Below are 24,195 nucleotides of genomic sequence, written 5' to 3'. Positions count from 1 at the left end.
CTATATATCGCTGACCAAGTTGTGTTCCGACGGATGCTTCTTTTACATGAGCTGTACATTACTCCACTTTAATTTCACATATGTTGAAGATTAACAGCTTTTCCATTACACAGCAAAAAACTAGCTGGATATATTTAGATATAGCAGAGCTTCACGACTTCATAGTTTCCTAGCTCCTCTTGCCACACGCTTGCGAGGAATTTGTCAGTCTATCGCTACCGAAAAGTAAAACAAAATAATTGCTAGTTTGAGTTTCGCTTGAATTGTAAGCAACGCTTGATGTTTCATCAAGGCTTAATAACTCCGTCCGTAGATACTGCTCAGTTTTATTCGTGTAAAAATCCAGTAGATTCTCTGTTGTCCATGAATGAGAGCGCCCGCCGATGCGTGTTTTGTACAGTCAGTAAACATGACAAATTGTACTTCCGCCGCACTTTCGTGTGAAAGCGTACATCGAACTCAAACAATAGCTCTATAGTTTTTAAATATGTTTAAGATTGATAAATGTTTGAGAACATATTAAAAGCTAAGCTGAAAATATGTGAATAAAGCAGAAACAATCAGCAAAGTTACGATGACGCTTTCTTTAATCAACTTGGAATAACGATTTCGATTTTGATGATCGAGTTATCAAAACTCCTTGTCTATTTTCATTTTCGCAGTGTAAAACTTCACTATGCTTATGTTGAAGAAACACACATGATGTTAGTAGCCTTTTTTGCATTCTTGAAATTTGTTGCAGCATCTCAGCACAAAAGATAACGAAAGAAATCTTTGTCAAGATTTGTTGACAATTGAAAACACCGACTCGGACTTGAAAGTGCACGAGCTGCATGCACTATGCAAATGAGCTAATTGTACGCGTCAGACTTTCCTTTCAAAAACTTTTGCAAACTCACCAAACAAGCAGAGACAATACGAAACCATCAAAACAGGTTTTGATTATGATTAAACATTGTCTGAGAAACTCACAAATTAACTCGATACCAGAGTAGAGAGTTTTCTTGCTATATTCTTAAGCATACGCGTAAGCTTACAACTAGCGTGAGCAGATCTTATTATTCATTCCCAGCGCGAGATTGAAGTCTTGTTTTCGACCCTGAAAACCCACCTTTTCCGTTAGCTCAGAGCATCAAACTACATATAAGCGCCCTGGTTCGTATTCCCTGCCTTATTCCCTGCCATCGCTGTGAAAAATACGCAAGAGAATCTCTCAACTCTCACCATTTGATCACGCAACGTGACAATATCCACGCGAGAGCCCCTGACATGTGCGTGAATCCGCGCGGATATATGACGTCAGGATGGCGCAATTTGTTCTAAAAATAGAAATATTGTCCCATATCATAGGTGCGCGCGAATCCCGAGACTTACGGTCTCCGTCCCCGATTATGGCTCCTGCTCGTATGAAATATATGCAGTTGAGGTCTGCTCACAGTCACAGATTTGTTATGTGGTTGGATAAATGGCTCCATTAAAATCTGGTCGTTCAAATTGCACAGTACACCTAATTCGGCTCTGCATTTTGAATATCTTTATGTCGTCCTGTTCTGTGGTATTCGTTTGAGTGGACAGTTCGGGTTATCAAATTTGGGAATTTATGGCAATAAGTCAGCTAATAAGTCTTTTCTTCAAGATCAGGATAAACAGCTGATACGTTTCTTCGTATTACGTTTCCCTGTGAAGTATTCTGATCGCGTAGTAGCAACCGGCTGCCGCGCTAAAAGTTCTCGACTTCCAATTCCTGAGGGTTTTGGGATCTGTCAGACTTTGTAACTGACCCTCGTGTAGTAGGCTCTTTTCTGAACACCATTATCCACGGCAGCAGTGTTTGCTTCATAACATTATTTATGTATGAGGTATATCTATGTGTGAAGTTTTAACGATCATTTAAATTTTACGTAGTTTTATTTCTACACGGTTTTCGCCCAGTCTGTTCTGCCAAGAGAACCTGCTTGATTTCTTTTTTGCGTTCTGCTTCAGGAAAGACCATTTCACCTACGTAGGTTAATGGACCCCTTTATGCCACAAATGGAAGAGGGTATCATGCACGCTTGAGGCGTAGAAAATTTGTTTAAAGATGCTCGAGCAGAACGCCGCTTAGGTGGTGTTTAGCAGTTTTCCTAAACCTCAAAATGTCTTATTCTGCGTGCCCGACATAACATTTGCTCTTCCATGACCCTGGGAACGATGTCTTTGTTTTGCCGCGCCTTTTCGGTCGGTTGGTAGAAATCTGGAGCTAGCCAAGATGTTGTCGTTCCCAGTTCTTATCGTTCATCCGAATGACGGTTACAAAATGGCGGACGAAGTGTATTTTGAATGAGGTAGTACGCACCTCTCGGAACGAGCTATCTGATTGGCTGAAGTGAAAACTGCAACATTTTCCACTTATTGTGGCTGCAGAAACAAAATCTGTTGTAATTGGTGATTATTAAAACCTAATTTATGGGTTGTGAGGGTTGTGAGGGTTGTGAGTGTTGTCGGGGTTGTCAGGGTTGTTAGGGTTGTCTGGGTTGTCAGGGTTGCGAGGGTTGTCTGGGTTGTCAGGGTTGTGGGGGTTGCGAGGGTTGTGGGGGTTGTGAGGGTTGTCGGGGTTGTGAGGGTTGTGAGGGTTGTCGGGGTTGTGAGGGTTGTGGGGGTTGTCAGGGTTGTCAGGGTTGTGAGGGTTGTTAGGGTTGTCAGGGTTGTGAGGGTTGTTAGGGTTGTCTAGGTTGTCAGGGTTGTGGGGGTTGTCAGGGTTGTTAGGGTTGTCTGGGTTGTCAGGGTTGTTGGGGTTGCGAGGGTTGTCAAGGTTGTTAGGGTTGTCTGGGTTGTCAGGGTTGTGGGGGTTGTCAGGGTTGTGAGGGTTGTTAGGGTTGTCAGGGTTGTGAGGGTTGTTAGGGTTGTCTAGGTTGTCAGGGTTGTGGGGGTTGTCAGGGTTGTTAGGGTTGTCTGGGTTGTCAGGGTTGTTGGGGTTGCGAGGGTTGTCTGGGTTGTCAGGGTTGTGGGGGTTGCGAGGGTTGTCGGGGTTGTGAGGGTTGTTAGGGTTGTCGGGGTTGTGAGGGTTGTGAGGGTTGTCGGGGTTCTGAGGGTTGTCGGGGTTGTGAGGGTTGTTAGGGTTGTGAGGGTTGTGAGGGTTGTTAGGGTTGTGGGGGTTGCGAGGGTTGTGGAGGTTGTCGGGGTTGTGAGGGTTGTTAGGGTTGTGGGGGTTGCGAGGGTTGTGGAGGTTGTCGGGGTTGTGAGGGTTGTTAGGGTTGTGGGGGTTGCGAGGGTTGTGGAGGTTGTCAGGGTTGTGAAGGTTGTCGGGGTTGCGAGGGTTGTCAGGGTTGTCGGGGTTGTGAGGGTTGTTAGGGTTGTGGGGGTTGCGAGGGTTGTGGAGGTTGTCAGGGTTGTTAGGGTTGTGGGGGTTGCGAGGGTTGTGAGGGTTGTCGGGGTTGCGAGGGTTGTCAGGGTTGTCTGGGTTGTGGGGCTTGTGAGGGTTGTGAGGGTTGTGAGGGTTGTCGGGGTTGTTAGGGTTGTCTGGGTTGTCAGGGTTGTGGGGGTTGCGAGGGTTGTCGGGGTTGTGAGGGTTGTTAGGGTTGTGGGGGTTGCGAGGGTTGTGGAGGTTGTCAGGGTTGTGAGGGTTGTTAGGGTTGTGGGGGTTGCGAGGGTTGTGGAGGTTGTCGGGGTTGTGAGGGTTGTCGGGGTTGTGAGGGTTGTTAGGGTTGTGGGGGTTGCGAGGGTTGTGGAGGTTGCGAGGGTTGTCAGGGTTGTCTGGGTTGTGAGGGTTGTTAGGGTTGTAGGGGTTGCGAGGGTTGTGGAGGTTGCAAGGGTTGTTAGGGTTGTCGGGGTTGTGAGGGTTGTCGGGGTTGTGAGGGTTGTCAGGGTTGTCTGGGTTGTGTGGGTTGTGGGGCTTGTGAGGGTTGTGAGGGTTGTGAGGGTTGTGGGGGTTGCGAGGGTTGTGAGGGCTGTGGAGGTTGTCAGGGTTGTGATGGTTGTCAGGGTCGTGAGGGCTTTGGAGGTTGTCAGGGTTGTCAGGGTTTTCAGGGTTGTGGGGGTTGCGAGGGTTGTGAGGGTTGCGAGGGTTGCGGGGGTAATATTTGATCGATTCCTCGAATCGTGAGTTTGGGACGCCTGTGTTGTAAGCACAGTGGAACCTCGTTAATCCGGCCATCAACAGGTCACAAAAATGTGGCTGTATCAACGGGGTGGCTGTATTAAAGGGTTTCCTTAAATAATAAAATGAGTGACAGAGTTTTTGTGTGGACCAGAATTAATTAGCTCTTATCAACCGAGCAGGTCTGTATGGGAGAATCTTGACCTAATAATACAAAATGCAAGTAACGAACATGCTCACGGAATATTTCAAACTTTGTTCCTCCAGAGCTAATATTTAGAGAGCTTAAAACATATCTTGCAATCAAATGAGCCAAAAAAAGTCACATGTGGCGAAAAACAGAGGTGCCAAAGTCTACAAATTACATGCGGATAACAGTGGAAACCATGCAGACCTATGACCTCTAACGGCTCTACTCTGGTGAAATGTCCTCCTAAAAACAGGATTATTGCTTAGGGAAATATTCAAAGATCCCCCCATCGTACAATACAAAAGGGGCAGATCCTCAAAGATATACTAGTTTGAGCAAAACTCTCAAAGCGGCTATTACACGTGGATAGGAGTTGTGTAGGCCTGTCACCCCATTGTTATCATTCATAGCAAAAGAACAGGAGTCATATCTGAAAGACTTGACGGACTTCATCAATTTCATAGAAAAAACGAGAGTACCAGGGAACGCTATCCTTGTTTCAATGGACGTGACAAGCCTATACACAAATATACCTCAAGAGGAGGGGATAGAAACGGTATGCAACGCATACGAGTCTTACTATAAAGGAGAATCCCTCATCCCAACACAACATCTTAAAAGAGCACTTGAACTTATACTTCAAGAAAACTCATTCCAGTTTACTGGAAAAAACTACCTCCAAACACATGGAACAGCCATGGGGTACAAAAATGGCAGTCGCTTTTGCCAACATCTTTATGGGAAAGGTAGAATCACAAATCTTAAATCAAAGCGCTCAAAAACCACTCGCCTGGAAAAGGTATATTGACGATATATTCTCTATCTGGAATATAAACAAAGACGAAGTCACGCAGTTCATTGAACTAGTAAATAGCCACCATCCCACTATCAAGTTCATGGCTGAAGTTTCTGACACGGAAACAACGTTCCTCGACACAAAAGTTTACAAAGGCGAAAGATTTGCACAAAAGTCTAGACTAGACATTAAAACTCATTTCAAAGCTACTGAAACATTTCAGTACACGCATTTCTCGAGTTGCCACCCACCAGGGGTCAAAAAGGGCTTCATCAAGGGCGAAGCATTCAGACTTCTCCGAACCAACTCCTCTGAAACAGCATTCAAAACTGCTATTTCACAATTTAAAACAAATCTCATCGAAAGAGGGTATCCTGAAACTCTTGTTTCAACAACTCTCGCAGAAATTACCTTTGAGGAGAGAAAAGCTGCCCTACAACAGAGACATAAACAAGACAGGCGAATCTTGCCTTTTGTCACACAATATCGCCCATCAGTGCCTAACTTAAAGCAGCTTAAAGCAAATACTTATGCAGAACTGGCCTTTAATTCAACAACAGCCATTGCTTAGAAGAATATTCAAAGATCCCCCTAGTGTCTCGTACAAAAGGGGCAGATCCCTAAAGGATATACTCGTTAGAGCAAAGCTTTAACCGGCTATTACATGTGGATGGGAGTTGTGCAGGCCTGTCACCCCATTGTTATCAATGTGTCTTGAGGGGGAACAGCATCTTTACACTCGTCAGAATGCTTGCAACTAAAGGAGGCAGCACACCCCGAAGACACAAAAGTTGCACGAACAGTCATGCAGTCTTTGTGGCTACAAAAGAACATGTCACCTTCTTTCATAACAAAACAACAATCGTCGTGTGTACTTGTTCTAGCCGAGAAAATTGACATCTCCTTGGTGGCTAAAACAACAACGGCACCAGGACAACAGCTCTTTGGCTTTTTAGTTGCTGGTTCTTTCGTTCCACCAAGATGGAAGCCACATCTCTGACATTTAGCTGACTTCCAACGCGTTGAATATGTACTTTTGCAACGCGAACATTCACCAAACCCCCGTTTTGTGCTTGTAGAAGGAATCATTGGAATGTTACAACGAAACCACGCAATGTCTAAGAACGAAGCGAAGAACGAAGAACAAAGAACGAAGTGAAGCGAGGCAATGTCAAAACGAAACCAATATATACAGTAAAAAAGCAAGCTCAAATAACGAAGAATAACGAAGCAAATGTAGTAAGGTATTATACATTGAAATTGAAATTCTGAAGATCACGCAATTTGAAATTCCGAAGATCAAGCACTCACAAAGCTAAGCTACCAAAATAAATTCAAGGACGAAAGCCAAGCTAGTATTACGCAGATGAAATAAGCCAATCATATGCTTGCAACCCATGCAACCATGTCGCATGCATCAACCAATCACAGAGCACGATACGAGAGGTGCGTATCAACTGTTTTGAATAGAGTTCAAATTCTCCTGGTGATTGCAAGGGAAAAATACGTTGGAGCAACTTTAGTGCTTAACTTTGCCTATGGCACGAGTGACATTGTACATAAGCTTCACACCTTAGACCAGTCCACCGCTTTTTTATCGGTTGGAATGCAATGGCTGCTTCGAATACAACAGATAAGCTTATAACGAAACCGTCCCTAACTGCTTCTGTCACTTTACCGGTGGAAACGACATCAACCGGAACCAGCAACGGGGGAGGTGGAGACGTCCGAGGAGGACGCAATAACTCCTCAGCTTAACCATATCGTTTGGACTCCGATATTCCCAACATCCCTAACATACCTTCGCCTTTGTTACGACCGCCAAAAATCGGACAGAAGCCGACTGATGTTACTGTGACTGCGGAATCGAACGCTCATTTTCCGTTTTCTTCTGCTTCTGTTACAACTGACGGCGTTGGTAAGTATAATGCAGTCTGTTTAATCGTTTGCGTGATATATCGATGAGTTCTTGTCGGACAAGTACATGTATGTCGCAAACTTAAACGTATATACACTTTGACAAGCGTGTACATGCCTGAGGTTGCAGGTTGAGACTATTTTTAGAACTATTACACATGGCTTACCTGGTATGGCGTCTCGTTCAGGCAGCGTAGTAAAGAGTCTGTTGCTAGAATTGTTAGGCCCGTTCCAAACGCCGCTCCATTCACGCGCCGAACCTAACTGATGAGTTAAGTACGGCAGAAGAGCGGCGTTTGAATCAGTTTGAATCAGGCAGGTTAGGTTAAATGGTGCGGCAAACAACATTAAATTCAGCAGGGTCTGTCGCATTATGCGACGTTGGAGCGGCAGCTGATTCATACGGCGTTCTCCTCAAGTGTCAAACCTAATGCATACAGCTGTAAATTACTGTAATGTATTTTTGATATAATGGGACTCGTGATTGGCTCAAAATTTAGTGGTGAGACCAGTCATGCATGAAGCTCAAAGTCGTCGTTAAAAATAAAGACAACAAATATACCAGTATGTCTTCGATTTATGAGAAACGGGACTGTATAAGTGAGTTCCTTTTTCTTTTTTGCCTTTTTTCGTGATAATAGCCCAGCTTATGAGATTTCCCTTTAACAAGTCAAATTAACCGGGAGAAAATCTGTCTAAATACAAACACTGAACCTTGAGTTTGAATTTGCTTCCCTAAATGTTGCTATAACAGCGAAATGTTAATCACAGCTTTTCTATTTGGACAGAGTTCTTGAATTCAGAACGCATATTTTCTCGTCGAAAATTGTTACCACTGGCTTCCCGAATTAAGTTCGATGCAAGTACGCCGTCTGAACCAGCGGTTGCTCAAAGTCACTCTAAAGTCGAACTTTATCAAGTTTGGCTCGGCACATGAGTGGAGCAGTGTTTGGACCAGGCCTTAGTCTAGTTTTGGTAAGGTTTTTACTTTAATTGCATTAATAATTATTTCCTCTGTTTGGGTGATGGCATAATTTGCCACTTCTTGGCATTGCTTTGGTCATAACAATATGAACTCAATCATTTACCTTTAACGTTTGGAGAGCAGAAAAGAAATCTTTACTCTGTTATGATCCTAAAATTTCAATTCTACCTTTTTAAAAAGATTTTGCAAATACCACTTAATTTAACAATCGTGCTAGTTTAATTGTCCACTGTTCAGTACATGATTATCAGGACAGTGTTTCTGCACTGTAACTGCTTACTTTCTTATCCTCTTCACCTCTCTCCCTGATATTGTATTAACACAAATTTCTTTCACAAAGGGCCGGGTCGCACTAGAGCGAATTCAAATATTTCCAATTTTTGGCGTGGCAAAAAAATTGGCAAAAAGTTCCAAATTTTGGCAGTGCTCACATTAGACCAACATGTTGGAACCAAAATGTTCCTGATTGAAATATACGTCATAAGATCTATCTTTCTCAATTAACTCTTCCCAGATTTTTCTTTACTCTGCATGTTCTTGACTCTCCCCTCTTCAGCAACTCATGATTTTCGGCCCATTAATTGGACATGCAGTTTTGCTGGGCTTGTGCGTTTGTGTTGTTGCTAGCGCCACTTGCAATCAAAGAAGATTGTCTAGCTGAAGCCATCTCTTCAAGTTGCTGCCAGTAACCATGTCCAGGGTGCAAGTCACAAGAATTTGAATAAACACGCCACTCATATTCCTCGTTTGCATTGAAACAACTGTAAAAAGTGTCAGATGGACCGGGTAAAAAATGATATTGTCCCACCATCGCACACGCCAAACTGGACTACATGTAGCTGTCAAAGTTATTTTCTCGCCATAATTTTATCCAGACATGTTTTAAAAAATATGACAATTTAATGGTTAAAAAACAAAACTGTTTGCTTTGCCAAAATTTGGAAACCTCCAAGGCAGCACTTCGGCTTCTTCGAAGACTGACAAAATTTTGGCAATCCCCAAAAATTTGGCAAGTTTTTGAAACTGGGGGTGGCACGTATTTTACGCTACTTGTTGACAGATTTAGTACTTATACAGACAAAATTGGCTCTGGTGCAACCCAGGCCAAAGTGGACACACCTTAATGTATCTGCAAGCCATTTCGTGACTATTCCTTCTTTCAATCATGGCTTGAAAAAAAATTGATTCCCAGCTTGCCCTTCGGACAATTAGCTCTCAAATTTTGCTTCCCCTGGGCAAAGTCTTAGTTTATTATTTTTTTAATTTAGTTGGCAGATGACTTGCCCTTTTCCATCAGGCAAGTGAGAATGAAAAGTTACTTGTCCAACAGGAAAATCTACTTGTCCCAGACGACCAGACAGTCCTTTTTTCGAGCCCTGTCAATTTTTTGTTTTTCTCCTTTTGTTTTAATCAGCTACTCAAAGGCTGGCCAATCCTGCTGGAATTGAAAGAGCAGCGGAAGACCTTGACAGCGTGATAAGAAATCGAGTCGGCCGACAAGTGGATAAAGTGTTTGTATGTAATGAAGGAATGTCAACATCCAGTTATCTTAAACTTACAGATATTTTTGTAGTTTCGATAATTTTATTTCAGAAATAGAAAACATGTTCTGTGTTTCTATCAAGTTTTAGGTTAAATCAACTAGTGTTCTATCATGAATGCCATTCTCTGATTGGCTACGCTATTCACTATCTATTCTGTTTTCTATTAATGTAATTTAAAGAAACTCCATGAAGTTTATTTGTATCACACAAATGATTTTCTCTATCCATTCATCTCATGCATTGTAGTCTGGTGCTATCAAAGAATTTCAAGGACACCTGACATCAAAGGCCAGTGAGGTTGACCAACTCAGAGTTGATCTTGAAAACATGGAAGTAAGTTAATTTTGACAAAAGGGTTGACAATGACCAGGCCAAGCAATACACATGGTCTGGAAAAATGTAATACAATAGTCAACACAATACAATACAAGACCTTCTATCAGTGGGAACTGTAGGACTTCCTTGCATTAAATGTATATTTATCAACAATTTTACCTATTTGTAGGTGCTTCTGAAATTGGATAACTACTACATGCATGTATATATACATGCACAACATGGTTGCAATGGAAGTCATGAAAGACTGTCATTGCGCCATATTTTGAGTCACCTGTCACCTTGATCTTAAGCTTCACAGGGCTCAAAAAAACCTTGAATTCCAGCTTGCCCTTGGGACAAGTAGCACTCAAAATTTGCTAACCCTGGGCAAGTCTTAGTTTGCACTTTTAATGATTTTGTTTCCAAACGACTTGCCTGGGCCCTTACCCTTGGTGCAAGTGAGAATGAAAAGTTACTTGCCCAAGAAAATCTACTTGTCTTGGACAATGGGACGGCACTTTTTTTCGAGCCCTACCTCACCAGTAACAAACTTGTTGATCTGTTGGTGAATTTTACCAACAACAGGCAACAAGTTCACCTGTAATGACAGGGACCCATCTACATTTTGTAGCATACTCAGCTATAACAGTGTAATGGGTGACGGCCCTTAACGACAGCCCAGTAGCTCATGTGAAAAAACCCTGGACTTCAAGAGTATGCAAGTTAGTTCTCGGTATGTTCTGTGATATATAACACTACTGAAAACACTGATGTTATTCTCATGTTAACAGCACAAGGAGAAAGATCTGTTTTCTGGCATTTCACAACAAACTGATTTCCCTGCCAGGACTAAACCCTCTGGTAACTAGTAAGTTCATACAGTCATTAGATACTGTACAGCGTGTGCTGTTAATAATTAGCAGAATGTATATTGAGTACAAATTATTAGCAGCTATATTGAGACATGTTGTCGCACAACAGTATGAAAGCATAAAAGCATGCATGGCCATTATAACAGTAGATCTAGGAACTTCTGCTACGGGTAGTAGTGGTTTTTATTTCATCATTGAAGTTTGCAGTTTCTGTGTTTCAGCTTGATAGGTGAAAATAGCATTAGTACAAGTCATGCTTTCATCTTTCCTTTCCTTTCAGCTGAAGCACTGTGAACTCAACTCTGATCTAACAACAGTGAACCAACACTACCCATAAAGCATTGTACCTTTCAGCATTATTTCATACCTCGTAAACATGTGTGTATTGTTGTTTCCTTTTTTCAGGACAGCTTTGGTCAGCAAAGCTGTACATGTATATGGGCAATTCCACATGAGTGATGTCAGAATCCAGACTTTGAAAAGCAGTTGCACATGAAATTATACCCTGTTCTACATTATGGACAAGTTAAAGTACACAGAAAAATAAATTTCAGCTCCCTTGTGACACGTTATCAGGGGGGGGGGGGGTCCCCAAAGCAAACAACAGGCAAGAAGTAAATTTTTTAACTTGCTGTATCAAACTTGGAAAATATAAGGGACACTTGTATCAGAAAAAGTCCCTCACTGGAGTTAATACATGAGTGATATAAAATTCACCCTGAACTTTTTAAAAAAAAGATGTACATAAAAAAAAAGTTTTGTCACCGACATAATGTCCACAATGCTTTAACAATCTTTTTTCTTTTCCAAAATAACAACCAGAAAGATTTTAAAACCATTCTTGTCACACAGCTAGATATCCAATAGAAACACTTTGGTAAAAAGAAATCTCTGGTAAACAACAACATTTTTAAAATAATGGCAGCAAAACATTGTTCTGGATGTTACATCATGGACGTTAAACTACTTGAAGTTAAGGAAAAACATTTTGAAATGGTTCTTAAAAGCTATTCCATTACACCACAAGACCATATGTCCTTCTAGATTTGCTCTAGTTTGCCTAACAAACATTTTGACAAAGACAGCAACTTTCAAGTGGGTTGTTAACTATTCTGAAATTTCAACAATAGAAGAGGTTCTGCCATTCTGATGAACATAGTCATTTTTAACAATTCTTAAACCCTTTTATGTATCCTATTACTTTCAAGAGTTTTTTTCCCACAGAAATGTTTGAAAAGAGGACCCTTTTGTTTCCTTTGTCTAGGCCAATAATAAATAGTTGTGCCAACTCTGTATTCTGGTGACCAACGTAAGTTTCCAGGCTCAGAATGCCAAAAGCAGGCTCAAATGCAGGTTATACTTGATGTAAAAAGCGTGTTGTTTCCCCCAAACTGTGCTGTGATATTTCAGGGTTTTTACATGAAGGGCCAACCAGTTTCATTCAAAATGACATAAAGTGTTTGCCTATCTTGCCTTACATGACTGAGAACTATACAGAAAAGCTCATTTGTTTTCTATACTTGGCAATGATTCACACAGTGTAACGTCCACGACGTTTAAGTTCAAATACCCTTGCAAAATTGTGAATGTCAGTTCAAATGAAATCAGCCTTGTTGGGTCACACAACCACTAAACTGCATATATTTTGAACAGTTCATACAAAACCCCCTGATACTTCACAGGAAAATTGTGGTTGTTTTTTATGTAACGTCAGCAACAGTGTTTTTTCGCTCTATATCTCTCATTAACAATTAGACTCGTAGCCCGCAAGGGCTACAGGTCAATAGCCCATGAGGCTATTGTTTTACTTGTTTGATTGTTTTAGTATCACCCAACTAGTCGGACAGAAAAGGCAACAATAATGTTAACAAATGCAAGTTGAAGAAATATTTATTTGGGAATAAAACAAAAGAAAGCGTCACGCTCGATCGCGCCAGTTTTGCTACTCAAGGACTATTACTAATAGTCCTCTAGTAGCGTAGCCAATTAAAATGCAGGATTTGCATTAGTCCACTAGTTGGGTGATACCAATACAAATTAGTCAACTGGAAAAATTGTGCAGCCCAATTGACATGTCAGTAGGCACAAACATGTTCATAAATGGAAAACTGGACAACTCCTTTTTATACTCTTTCTGTGCTAAATTAAAGTTTCAAAATTGAGTCTGAATGTAATCTCCGTGATAGTGGAATTGCCCATGTGTACATGTACAGTCAACTCTCATTAGTAGGGACACCTGCTAGGCTGTCAATTGGTGTCCATAGTAGTGAGAGTCCGCAAGAGCAGGGTGCAATAAAAATGACAATATTCGCTTATAAAGTGTCACTGATACATGTACTGCTATACTCTTAATTCCAGTTGTGTATAATGTGTAGTAAATATTTACTCCAGTTCATAATATGGGTCAAAATAGTGTACAAACTAGTAATAATTATTACTACAAGACTGCAGAATAATTATGTCATTCAAGTTGTTCATTGTAACGAGAAAAACAAAAAACAAGTGTCCAAAATTCTGCAATAGTGAGAAACTGTATTAGGGGGAGTCATTTCTGTACATTTTACTGTAGCGTCAACTGGGGATGTAGCTTCTGTTCATAATAGTGGGTGTCCATATTAGCAGGGTGATCACAAGGCGAGAGTTGAGCTGTAAGTACAAAAAAAGTGAATGAACCCCTTGAACTGAGCTGTGCCATACTTGAGAACACTCTTTGATACTTGTCTGGCACCCTCAGGAGCTCTTAACCTCCCTGCTCCTCAAAAGGGCTTCGTTGTACACACAGTATACTGTCTGCTGTCTAATCCACTAAAGGAAATTAAGTGACACAGTGATGACTCTGTAATTTCTCACCTCAGTCCCAGTATTAGCTCCACTTATGGTGGTGGACCTCTTCGAACTGGAGGTTTGGGTACCAGGACTGTTGGGTACCCGGTTTCAGGATTTGGAAACATTGGAACAGAGTTTGGTCTTCGAGAATCCAATGCTCAGATGGAGGATTTGAAAAGAAAGTTAAAAATGGTAATTATGTCAGTGGGATTCTTATTTTTGAAAGGCATGATATCTCAAACTCTAAATTTAGCAATTTCCACATGTATCTCCTTACAGACCACAGAGCTTTGCGCAAAGCAAGATGCATATTACAGAGAGGTGGTCAGTGAGTTAGAAAATCGCTTGAAAGAAACTGTGCTCTCAGGTAAAAAATGTTCATTGTAAAAAGAAAATGTTAAATTATATTACATTACATGTGAGTTTGTCTTCAAACCTTTGTGGCCAAAACTGAAAAAGATGCGAGGAATTTGAAGCTCAATGAAGTGATGATTTCACCAAATGTGAAATTCCTTTATTGTGCTATTATTTTTGAAATGTAATTGATTTTAAAAAAATGATTTAATCAGATCACATTATGTTTGTAAATGAGAAGTCATTGCCATCTGAGATACATAACAGACATGCAATTTTCGTGACTTAGCCGGCATGACAGCCATTCTTCCTCTGGAATAAATTGTATAATGTACGCAAAAACCAACGCAGCTGCGAAAATGTCTGCTGATGCATGACACGACTTTCAAGCCCGGCCTTTATGATAAAGGCCGGGCTTGAAAGATCGAAAGGAATCTACATATAATTCAGTAAATTGGTCTTTTGTTAAAAGTAATACATTTAACCTCCTTTGTTGCTTTTATGAAATGTATCTATTGTTCAGAGAAAACGAAGCCGCGGGTCAATTACAGTTAATTCATCAACTGGAAGCTGGACTAGCAAAACAACAACAGATCACAGATGCAAAGGACAAGGTGTGTTCAGCAGTGGTACACTTTATTGCTCAATGAAAATTGACAGTCTCGTTTCTTTTGAGACCTGCATTTTGTTATGAGGCGGGTTTTTGCAAGTCCTGTTAAGAAACATCAGTCATGTACGTGTAGGTGCGTTTTTAATGACTGTTTCGTTGTTGGGGACTTGATTCATAGAGTACGAGTGTGCCACTCATTCTTCGCAAGATCAGTTAAAAGTGATTTTCACGTGCGTTCACATGCTGGCTCACTCGAATAGCCTGGGAGCAGGCTCACGTTGGAGCACAAGCGCGCGCGGCGTAGCCCTCTTCACCACACTCCTTCCCGCCGGATCGCTTTGCTCTTCGCCGCTCACGTACGTGACTCAAAGGTGAGCCGAACGCTGAAATGCTATACACTGTATATAACCTTCAATATAATGAACTTTTTCTTACTTTATTTCAGGACTTAAATTCCATGGAATCCAGTGTGAGCGAACTCGAAAAAGACTTAGCTGGTCACAAGTCTTTCTTTGACAAAATAAAGCGCATATCACTCGAGGAGGAAAAGAGAAGATTTCGTTCAGGCTTAGTAACTAGTGCACTGGAGAGCAATGTTTCTGTGACTCAGATCGGTGACGCGCTTATTGAAATCCTCCAAAAGTGTCTTTTTGAGGATGATAACGAGAAGAAGACACTACAGTCAAAGCTGGATGGGGTAAAGAGCTGGTTGCGTAATGTTTTGTAACTTACAGTGATTGTATACACCTAGATATTACATGGTATGTATGTGTTCATCAAGGAAGCTAACATGAACAAAGAACCTGAACAATAGGCATTTCCGAGTTCGCTTGTGCCTCTGTTTTAAAACTAGTGCTCGTGCAAAACCTGTCACATGGAAATGAGTTTGATTTGCCTGGAAATGAACCTTTAGGGGTAAGAATAGTTTCGCACGAAGACTCGTTTTGACACGGAGACAAAAGGCTGCTCGCTTTCAAATAATAAGGACCTCCTTTCATAGTTTAGATTTGCCCATGACAGCTTAAAAGACTTCCATATCAGTCTGAAACAATCTTTCAATTTGGCATTTTACCTTCAATATTTTGTGCTTGTGGCAGGTTGAGGCAGGGCTCAAGAGCAGTAGAGAACAAACGGATAACAAACAAGACGAAATGCAGAGAGAATTCAAGGTGAAGTAAGAGAATGTTCCATTCATTTGATCTGAAACGGATAAGACAAGTGAAAATAATTGAGGGGTGGACCTAGAGGGTGCTAAAAAAGACAAAAAGAAAACAGGAGGAAGGAGTTAAAAAACGAAAGAAAATTGTCGGGTAGGCTATATAGTATTCAGATACCAAATTTATTGGTTTATGATCTGAACCCAGGAGTAACAATAGGGTAAGGTACATTTATATTTAGTTCTGAATAGAATTAACAGTTCCTTTCAGAAGTTTTATCACCGGGGCAATCACTCTTTACGGACATTTTTTTCATAAAGGTTATCCGAGTGTAATTTAATGTGGAATTGAATTTTAAGTTAAGACATATACCTTCTCATTGATTTTTCTACTACTAACTTTAGGATCTCAAAGTTGGAGGAGGAGCATGGCCAAGCGTTAGAATCTTCAGCTAACAAGATAACGCTTGTTAAAAAAGAGCTGGAGACTTTACAACAAGAAACAGACAAACTCAGGTCCGTGGCGTTTCTGTCGACTCACACATTGTTATTCGCTCAGTGCTTATAACTAAATTAATATATATATATTTTTTACATTAAAATTCACCTTGCCTAGGTGTAGACTATATTGTACATACAGACACGATTATTCACTGCAGAAATTAAAGTGCTTTCGTTATCGTGTCCCACAATGTTAACCAACCGCTATTTTCCGCGACTACGCGCCGGTGGGAAATACTTCATGCCCTGTCGACCTTTCCTTCTTTCATTTTTGCTATCATTTCTAATGTGTTATTACTCAGAGAACAACACCAAACAGAAGTGTCCGCTATGGAAGACAAAGTGAAATGGCTTGAGCTAGAGCTTGAAAAGTCCAAAAAATCAAGCAACGAAAGCACGGAGCAATTTCAAACTAAGGTGGGTACCCTTTTATCTTGTTTCTCAGCGGTTTCAGTCACATGAAAACAGATAACTGGCATATTTGTATACTTGTCTGTTGCTGGATCATTCAGACGCTTTCAATCCAGCATGATACTATATTTTAACTTTAATCCTTGCCAGAATTATAGTGGTTCTTTTATTTTTCGTTTAGTCCAAAGAACTGGAACTTTCTGTTCGTGAATTGACAGCCGAACTTCAAGTCGTAAAAGACGAGAAACAAAACTTACTCGCTCGAGTTTCACAGGAACAAGCAAACGTTATTGCGCTGAACGACAAACTCATTGCAGTGGAAAAACTTCGACAAGTAGCAGAGAAAAAGAACGAAGAACTAAGCAAAGAGTTGACTATTCTTCAGGAAAAGTGCAGCGAAGAAGCGAACAATTTAAGAGCCAGTGTCGCAGAGAAGGAAATGTTAGTGAAAGACATACGCGAAGAGAGTGCGCGACTGAGGGAAATTGAAGTGGAAAAGGCGCTTAATCAGGAAAGAGAGAGAGCAAACGCTCGGCTCGATGGCATTTTAAACGAGCTTACTAAGTCAAATCAAAATATTTCAACCTTGACAGCGGATTTAGAAAATAAAAGACTCGAATTAGCCAAAGAATAAGAGGAAAACGTCAAACTGAAGAACGATTTAGAACTGAGAACTAAAGAAATGAATGTTGTAAGAGAAGAGAAAATTCGTTTAGCTGAGGAACTTGAGAAAACACGCAGCGGTGTTTCCAATTTGCACAGGCAAGTCGAAGAATTAACAAATTCCTTAGAATTAAAATCAAAAGGCTTGCTAGAGGCTGAAAATTGTGTTGAAAAACTTCAGACTCAACTCAATGAAAGGGAGAGGACAATAGCGAACTTTCAAGCGCAGGAGACTAATCTGGCAGAAATTCTGGAGAGGAATAGCCAAACGGGTGATTCGCTTCAACGGGAGAGAGAACAGTTAATACGAACGTTGGAAGAAAGAATCGGCGAGGTGGAGGAAATGAAAAGTCATCGCGAAATATTGGCCAAGAAATTGAGAGCCAAGGATAAGCGAGTCAAGGAGTTGAAAGAAGAGAAAAACTCCGTGTCAAACAGTTTACAAATCAAACAAGAAGAATTAGACGCCATGATGGAGGAACGAAGTAACATCATGGCGGAGCTAAAGCTGCGGCAAATTGAGGTGACGAAGTTGAAGGACGAGAATGGCTCGTTGAGTTCTCTGGTTGAAGGAAAACACGGAGAACGCGAGAAAGAGATCACTAAATTGCTCTCTCGACTAAAAGGTATATAATCAGTAATACTTTCTCAAATACCCTTGCCGTCACCAGCATTATGGTACCTACAGGCAGCCAGAGATAAAATACATCATTCTTAAACAAACTCAATATTCTCGAGTCATAATCCTAGTCTCTTTACATTTGACTGGTAGGAGCTTTAGATATTTTATTTCGTATACTTGTCATTGAGTAAAAATCAAAAGAGAGAGTAACAAGGGGAAGTTGTCCTTTTCTCTGCTTGCTCTATCGCTTCCTTCCCCAGGATCTTTAAAAGAAAAGTAAGAACTATTCGCGGTCTTCCGTTTTTGCTTCCTGGTTTATCTCCTGTGATATCTTTTTTCGATGTTGTTGTTGTTTGCACATTTACTTTCATTGGCATTTCCTGGATTTGGAGAAAATTCTGTATGTCAACATTTCACTGCCTTTCTGCAAATGTATTTCTCCTTTGGTTTACAAGGTTCGGAACAAGATTTAGCTTTGACGCGAAAATTACTGAAGACAAAGGGCGACATGAGTGGCAAAGGTATGTCATCTGCATAAGTCGCAGCTTAATATTACTGGGCGCTCTCACTTTGGGCTTCATGTAGAACAACTCATTATCATTATAGTATTGTTTGCTATAGCCAACTTTGCAGCAATATCGGCACTTTTTAGACTATGACATTTGCCTAAAGCTAAAGACTCTTATAATATTGTACTTACATTGCAGCTGTTCGAGTGGCTGGAGCCATGCAACAGGAAGTGACCGCGAAGCGTGGAGAATTGGACGCCTTACAAAACAAGTAAGTTGCCATTGATGTAATCATATTATCAGCCAGACTTACGAGTGTTATTTTACATGTACGTTATTCTGTCACACGCTTGATTGCTTGCAAAAAATGTCGTGTTATTATCTTTTTTAAAGAATCCATTGGTTGACAGAAAGCCTAAATACAGCTTCCAAGGTAGGAAACAATTTTATTGAAGACTGGTACCGGTGGATGCCATAAATGATATGCTCTCCCGTTGGGCGATAACTCAACTTTTAGTTCTCTCACTGGTTTCTCTGTTGCTTTAGGACGCACGCTATTACGAGAGGAGAAGCAGCGAATTGTCGGGAACGGTTAAACAACTGACGGTTGAGCGAGACCAGCTGGAGTTCGAGCTGCGAACGATCCGAGAACAGAATGATGAATACAAAAAGCAGATTAACCACATGGAGCAAGCGCTTGAAAAGGTGCGATAATAAACGAATGAATGGCTATGGACACCCATGTTCGTAATTTATAATTACTTCTGAATTCCAGTAGATGGACGCCTTCCATAAATAGACAATTAGTGATGTTCCCTGCCAAAAAGTCTGCAGACGAGCCAAGCGGCACATCAGGCCGGCACTTAACTGCGGCTTCAGTAGCATGAAGCGACTAGGAGTATTTTTTCTCTCTCCCCCCCACCCCTGGATGGGACGCTAGTCCATCTCAGGGCTATCCCCAGCATTTAATTGGCCAGGACCGATTTGTGCACGTCAGAATAGAGTGTCTTCCTAAAGAACACAACACAACAAAATATCTCCTGCCAGAGCTCGAACCCAGAGCGCTCAATCCGGAGTGGAGCGTGCTAACCATGAGGCCAACGCCCCTCCCACGGTCCCAGCTACATAGAAGAATAGATACAGCGAAACTTGTATTAAGCGGACCCCACATTAAGCGAACACCCTCTATTAAGTGGACACCAGCTTGAGTCCCAAACTTTTCTTCCTACATTCACCGTGAAATAAACCTGCATTTAGCGGACACCAATATCAAGCCATTTCGTTGCACAAAACCTGCAATAAGCGGACACTTCAAGAGCTTTGTACTTCTGAAAGCTCAGCTCAGACTCCTTTAACATGGTTCAGCGATATTTTTTAAGCTAAATGGATTATTCCAGATTGATTCATTGACTGACTGGACATTGTGCTATGAGAAGTCTTTGATCTTACACTGTGTTACACTGAGTTACAAAAGGATTAATAATTAATTATTATTGCACAATATATTAGAACCTGCTTAGAGGGGACAGCCTGTATTAAGCGGACACTAGTGAGGGTCCCAAGGGTGTCCGTTTAATACAGGTTTGATTGTATATTTAACCTGCCATAAGCGAAGACATTCTAGAACTAAGGGAGTTCGGTTCCGACAAGTTCCACTGTCTTCTACCTTTCAAAAAGATGGATAATGAGTAATGGATAGCAACGTCGCTCATTCAATCGCATATCATAAGGTTGTGAAATGGTCAGGGGAAGAAAATTTCTTCAAGGACAGGGAAAAGTCAGGGAATTTCATTTTGAGTTAGGGAAAATTGACATTTTGAAGAAGTCAAGTAAAACTTTATATTTCCAAAGTCGTTTGGAAATATAGACTTCTTTATATAATATATGTCTTTCTTTTCGAAGGCTGCTCTCAAACACGCCGACTCGCAAGGTGTGATCGAGAAGATGGAACAAGAGATGGCCAGGCTAAAACTGAAGCACTCGCTCGAAGTTAAGGTACGCCACGAAGTGCGAATTGGACCGAAGCAATTTCATCAGTATTCTAGTAGAATTCTACGGTACCTGAAATTTTAGCCAGTGTAAGCTGGATTCAGATTTCACGTTACCTAGCGTTGCATGCGGGATAAATGGCAATCTCGTTCCCAGAGCTCGCGCGTTTTCGGTCAGCGGAGACCGAACGTACGACGCTCTGTGCTAATAAAAAGCCAAAACCAGAAAATCCTGGTTCCGGCTGATTTTCAACCGATTTTCGTTCAAGTCAAATAACGGCTTCTAAAGACGCGTACTGAGAGTAACCGCTGTGTCTAATGATGGCTCATCTTCCAATTTCTCCCAGGGGTCTCAATTTGTTGGTCCTAACTAAAAAGAACGCGGCCTTGGGAACGAGATTGGTAAAATGGGATCTGGGAGCTTTTTTATCGAAACACACTTTACAGCATGTAATTGAAATCATTGATTGGTTTGTTATTCAAGGAACTTGAGCGGACTTCAAAGGCTCCTCTTTCACTCAGGCCAGAAGCTGCATCGCTGGTTGAGCTTTTGACAAAACTGAACACTGGATTTAGGTATGGATCTTGCACGTATTTGTTCTGTGACCAGGAAGTGAAGTCTAGTTTCTTTAATTCATTGCCGACTGCAAGAGCCAAACGTTGTTTGGATCATTGCACAACAGTTCTCGTCACGCAATACTCTGCAAGATGCAGACTACTGGAGGGTGCCAAAAAATAATTAAAACAATGTTATTAATAATACTTATTATTATTCAGGGTGTGATCGTCACGTGGATTTCGCGTGGGCAACGTTTCCACCGTTAGAACAATCTGGAGAAAAAAATGCGATTTCCCAGTAACTTCTGTTCTTGTTCTATCTTGTGTTATTTACTTGTTACCTCTAGATGGCCTCCGCTGGCGACTCAAGCGAATTTCAGCAATGTTATGTTCCCTCAAAAGAGCGTTTTGCCACGGTCGGTTCTACCTCTTTCCCAAGGCTCACGGCCCGAAGTGGCGGAGTTGGAGACTGGGCAGCTAACACAAGGTGGACAGTCCAGGGAGGTAAGGATTCTGTTGTTGTGCTAGTTTCTCTCGTGGCTATTGGCGGGACTATGCGTTTAGTGAATAAAGATTTGTAGTAAATCGTTTTTGTGCTCGTAAATTCTTAATTGCATTTTAAGTCTACAGGCAAGTGAAGCTTCTTCAAGAAAGAACGACGAAGTTACAGAGGACCTGAAGACGTTACTACATGAAGTACGAAGCCTGATCATAAGTTTTCAAGCTCATGTGTCTCAAAATGGGACCCCTGGCAAGACTCCGACTACTGCGTTTGCGTCACACGGGCCTCCTACTGAGCGAGCACTGTTGGATGATGGCCCTGTACACCCTGAAGAACCGGAATCTAGGACAAAGGGTCGGAGAAACATCGCTTCTGAGGTCGACCCTGGAAAGGAAAATTGTGATCCAATGACTAAAGGCAAAAGACAAGGCGATGAACGGTCTGAGAGAAAGCATCGAAATACAACCCAAAACGAGCGAATCCTGCGCCCTAAACCTGTTGTCTCTAGTGACTACAAATGTGAATTTGACAGAGAAGAAGCCGCTTCGTCAACAGATTTAAATTCGAGATTAAGCACCAGTTACGAACTCGACGACGTCAGCGAGGATGTTAATGACTTTGCTCTTCCGCTGCACAGTTCATCTCCGAAGAAAGACAGTGCTGCCAGCAGCGACGCACTTAGTGAACATTCACAAATATTTCACAGGCCACCTTCACCACTGTCTTTATCGATTCAAAGCGATAACTCCGATGTCACGTCGCTTTTAGTCGACCAGTCAACGTCTACTGCAGACACTGTAATTTCACGGGAAGTCTTGAACACGGCTCATTCTTGGAATCCCATGTCAAATGCGTCCTCGGTAACCAGTAGTCAGCTGAGTTCAAGTCAAATGTCTGACACTGTGTCTTCATCAAAGAAACACTCGCGCCCAGTTCCCCAGAACGTGAAAGTCAGAAAACGAGGTAGCGATACGAATTCTGCGCGGGATTCATACGGTCGCAGAAAACAAGAAGACCTGACTTCAAGGAAACTAGATGAGAGAGCTTTTGGAGCCGGTAATAGTCTGTTTGCCTAGATAACTCCACCCTTCCTTACCCGTGAATTTTTTTTTTTTTTGATCTTTTTCGCTTTCTTTTATTCGCAATTCTTTTCTCCTGCTTTGTAGTTTTTGCTGACGTTTAAATTCTTGACAATGTACCTTTCGTTCCAGTATCAGGGCCCATAAAGACAAATCCATCAGCAAACGAACCAGCTTACAGACGCGCAGAGATGATCTTGCAATCTCTTGCACAAACTGGACAGCAACTCACCAAGAAAAACAGAGGTATGCATGCCTTGTACATAGCCACATTTTCATGTTCAACTCTTAAAATAAACCATGAGGTTGAGAATGGTTCTGTCCCATACAATAATCAGGTAAGGATATTGTTCTCTGTTCATAGGGTTACATGACCATGCATTTATGGGAAATTCGAAGATAACAAGCTAGGAGAAGTCATTCATTTATGGGAAAATTAGGCCATGGCGAAGAACACGTTTTATAGCAAATTGATAGAATATGGAAGACGCATAACGGCGAGCACAAGATGTTCCTTGGTTTAAACTTGATGAATTATAAATGAGTTTCGAAAAAACCTCTTCCATAATCTAAATTTACTGAAAAAAAAAAAATAAAACAATGTGCTCTTTTTGTTAGTATTCCACCAGTTAAATTTTTAATTTTTTGTGCTTGTTCTATTTTGGTTGTTGTTATTATTCGACTTTCTTTTTTGTATCTGCTTCCATGCACCCTATGTATGATAGCATTGACATTTCATGTTTTCTTCCCTAGAAATCGAACACTTGTTGAAAGAACAAGACAGAAGGATCAGAAAGTGCCGCAAAAATGAGGACAACATACATGCATTGCTGTCATGAATACTACAACATGAACGTTGGGACTTTGGTGATGCCATAAGCCTGCGAGGAAGATCTATTGGAGTAAGGGTGGAGTGAGGGAGCTCCTACCCCCCCCCCCCCCCAGCCCCTACTCGAGCTTCTACCCCTCCACTCCACCCCTCCTTCAACAGAGCTTGCTCGAATGCTATGATCCCCTCTGTTTTCAAATTTTACAATTGTTCTTCCCAAAACGAGAGGACGACATGAATTGCATGTTTTGCCGTTTTTAAATCTGCGACGTAGGTAAAAGACATGGAACTTGTTACTCGGTTTTGACTGTTCGTTGCATATTTATTTAACAATTATAAAATTTCCACAGAGAAGAGTGAATAAAACCCTGAATGCCGTTATTATAAAAAAAAATATGTATGCGGATATATTGCCATTTATACTTCCCTCCTTGTTATCCTTGATGCCTCTATCAAGGTCTTTCTTTTGCCCTATTTTCCATCAATAATTGTCTCAATCCTATGTGTCACCTGATGGTCATATAAGGTCACTAAAATCATTTGCAGTTGAGATAATAGGACTGTCAAAAGCACACAAACGACTGACTGACACCTTTAAAATATTCCCTTAGATTTAATCGGCTGGTTCACACTCTTTACAATTTTAAACTTTCTATTTCCAGTGCGATGTAGGAATAGCTTAATATTCTCTTGATATCTAGTTTGTCTTGCAAACACCCTTCTGTAAAAGTCTCCAGTATCTGATATATACGGTGGCCTACAACTGTCACGGCAAAAAGAATAACCTCACGGCAAAAGAAATAACCTCACGGCAAAACAAGAAGACTCGCGGTAAAAGTAAAAGTCTCACGGCAAAACAAAAAGACTCACGGCAAAGGGAATATCCTCAC

At 41.3% G+C, this 24,195-nt stretch overlaps 1 long non-coding RNA gene and 3 pseudogenes across 2 annotated transcripts in view; 3 read left to right on the top strand and 1 right to left on the bottom strand.

Annotated features, from left to right (window-relative positions):
* The window catches only part of LOC149103328 (uncharacterized), a 177,510-nt gene that overhangs the window by 8,051 nt on the left and 145,264 nt on the right, over positions 1 to 24,195 (bottom strand). The gene's annotated exons all lie outside the window — the stretch shown is intronic.
* The window catches only part of LOC110054725 (uncharacterized), a 534,050-nt pseudogene that overhangs the window by 381,525 nt on the left and 128,330 nt on the right, over positions 1 to 24,195 (top strand).
* Positions 4,905 to 5,936, top strand: LOC149103346 (uncharacterized; annotated as a pseudogene).
* LOC149103345 (uncharacterized) lies at positions 6,526 to 23,699 on the top strand (annotated as a pseudogene). The gene is made up of 22 exons (XR_016202029.1): positions 6,526 to 6,979; positions 9,378 to 9,478; positions 9,754 to 9,840; positions 10,617 to 10,693; positions 13,553 to 13,715; positions 13,803 to 13,895; positions 14,381 to 14,491; positions 14,933 to 15,184; positions 15,585 to 15,661; positions 16,049 to 16,159; positions 16,447 to 16,561; positions 16,737 to 17,844; positions 18,296 to 18,361; positions 18,548 to 18,620; positions 18,743 to 18,782; positions 18,896 to 19,054; positions 20,252 to 20,344; positions 20,822 to 20,913; positions 21,243 to 21,399; positions 21,526 to 22,453; positions 22,609 to 22,722; positions 23,230 to 23,699. The product of XR_016202029.1 is annotated as an uncharacterized LOC149103345 (transcript).

The sequence above is a fragment of the Orbicella faveolata genome, unplaced genomic scaffold, assembly GCF_042242905.1.
Source record: "Orbicella faveolata isolate gen_17 unplaced genomic scaffold, um_ofav_v1 contig_35, whole genome shotgun sequence".
In the NCBI taxonomy this organism is placed as follows: Eukaryota; Metazoa; Cnidaria; class Anthozoa; order Scleractinia; family Merulinidae; genus Orbicella; species Orbicella faveolata.
This window is presented reverse-complemented; position numbering and strand designations above follow the sequence as displayed.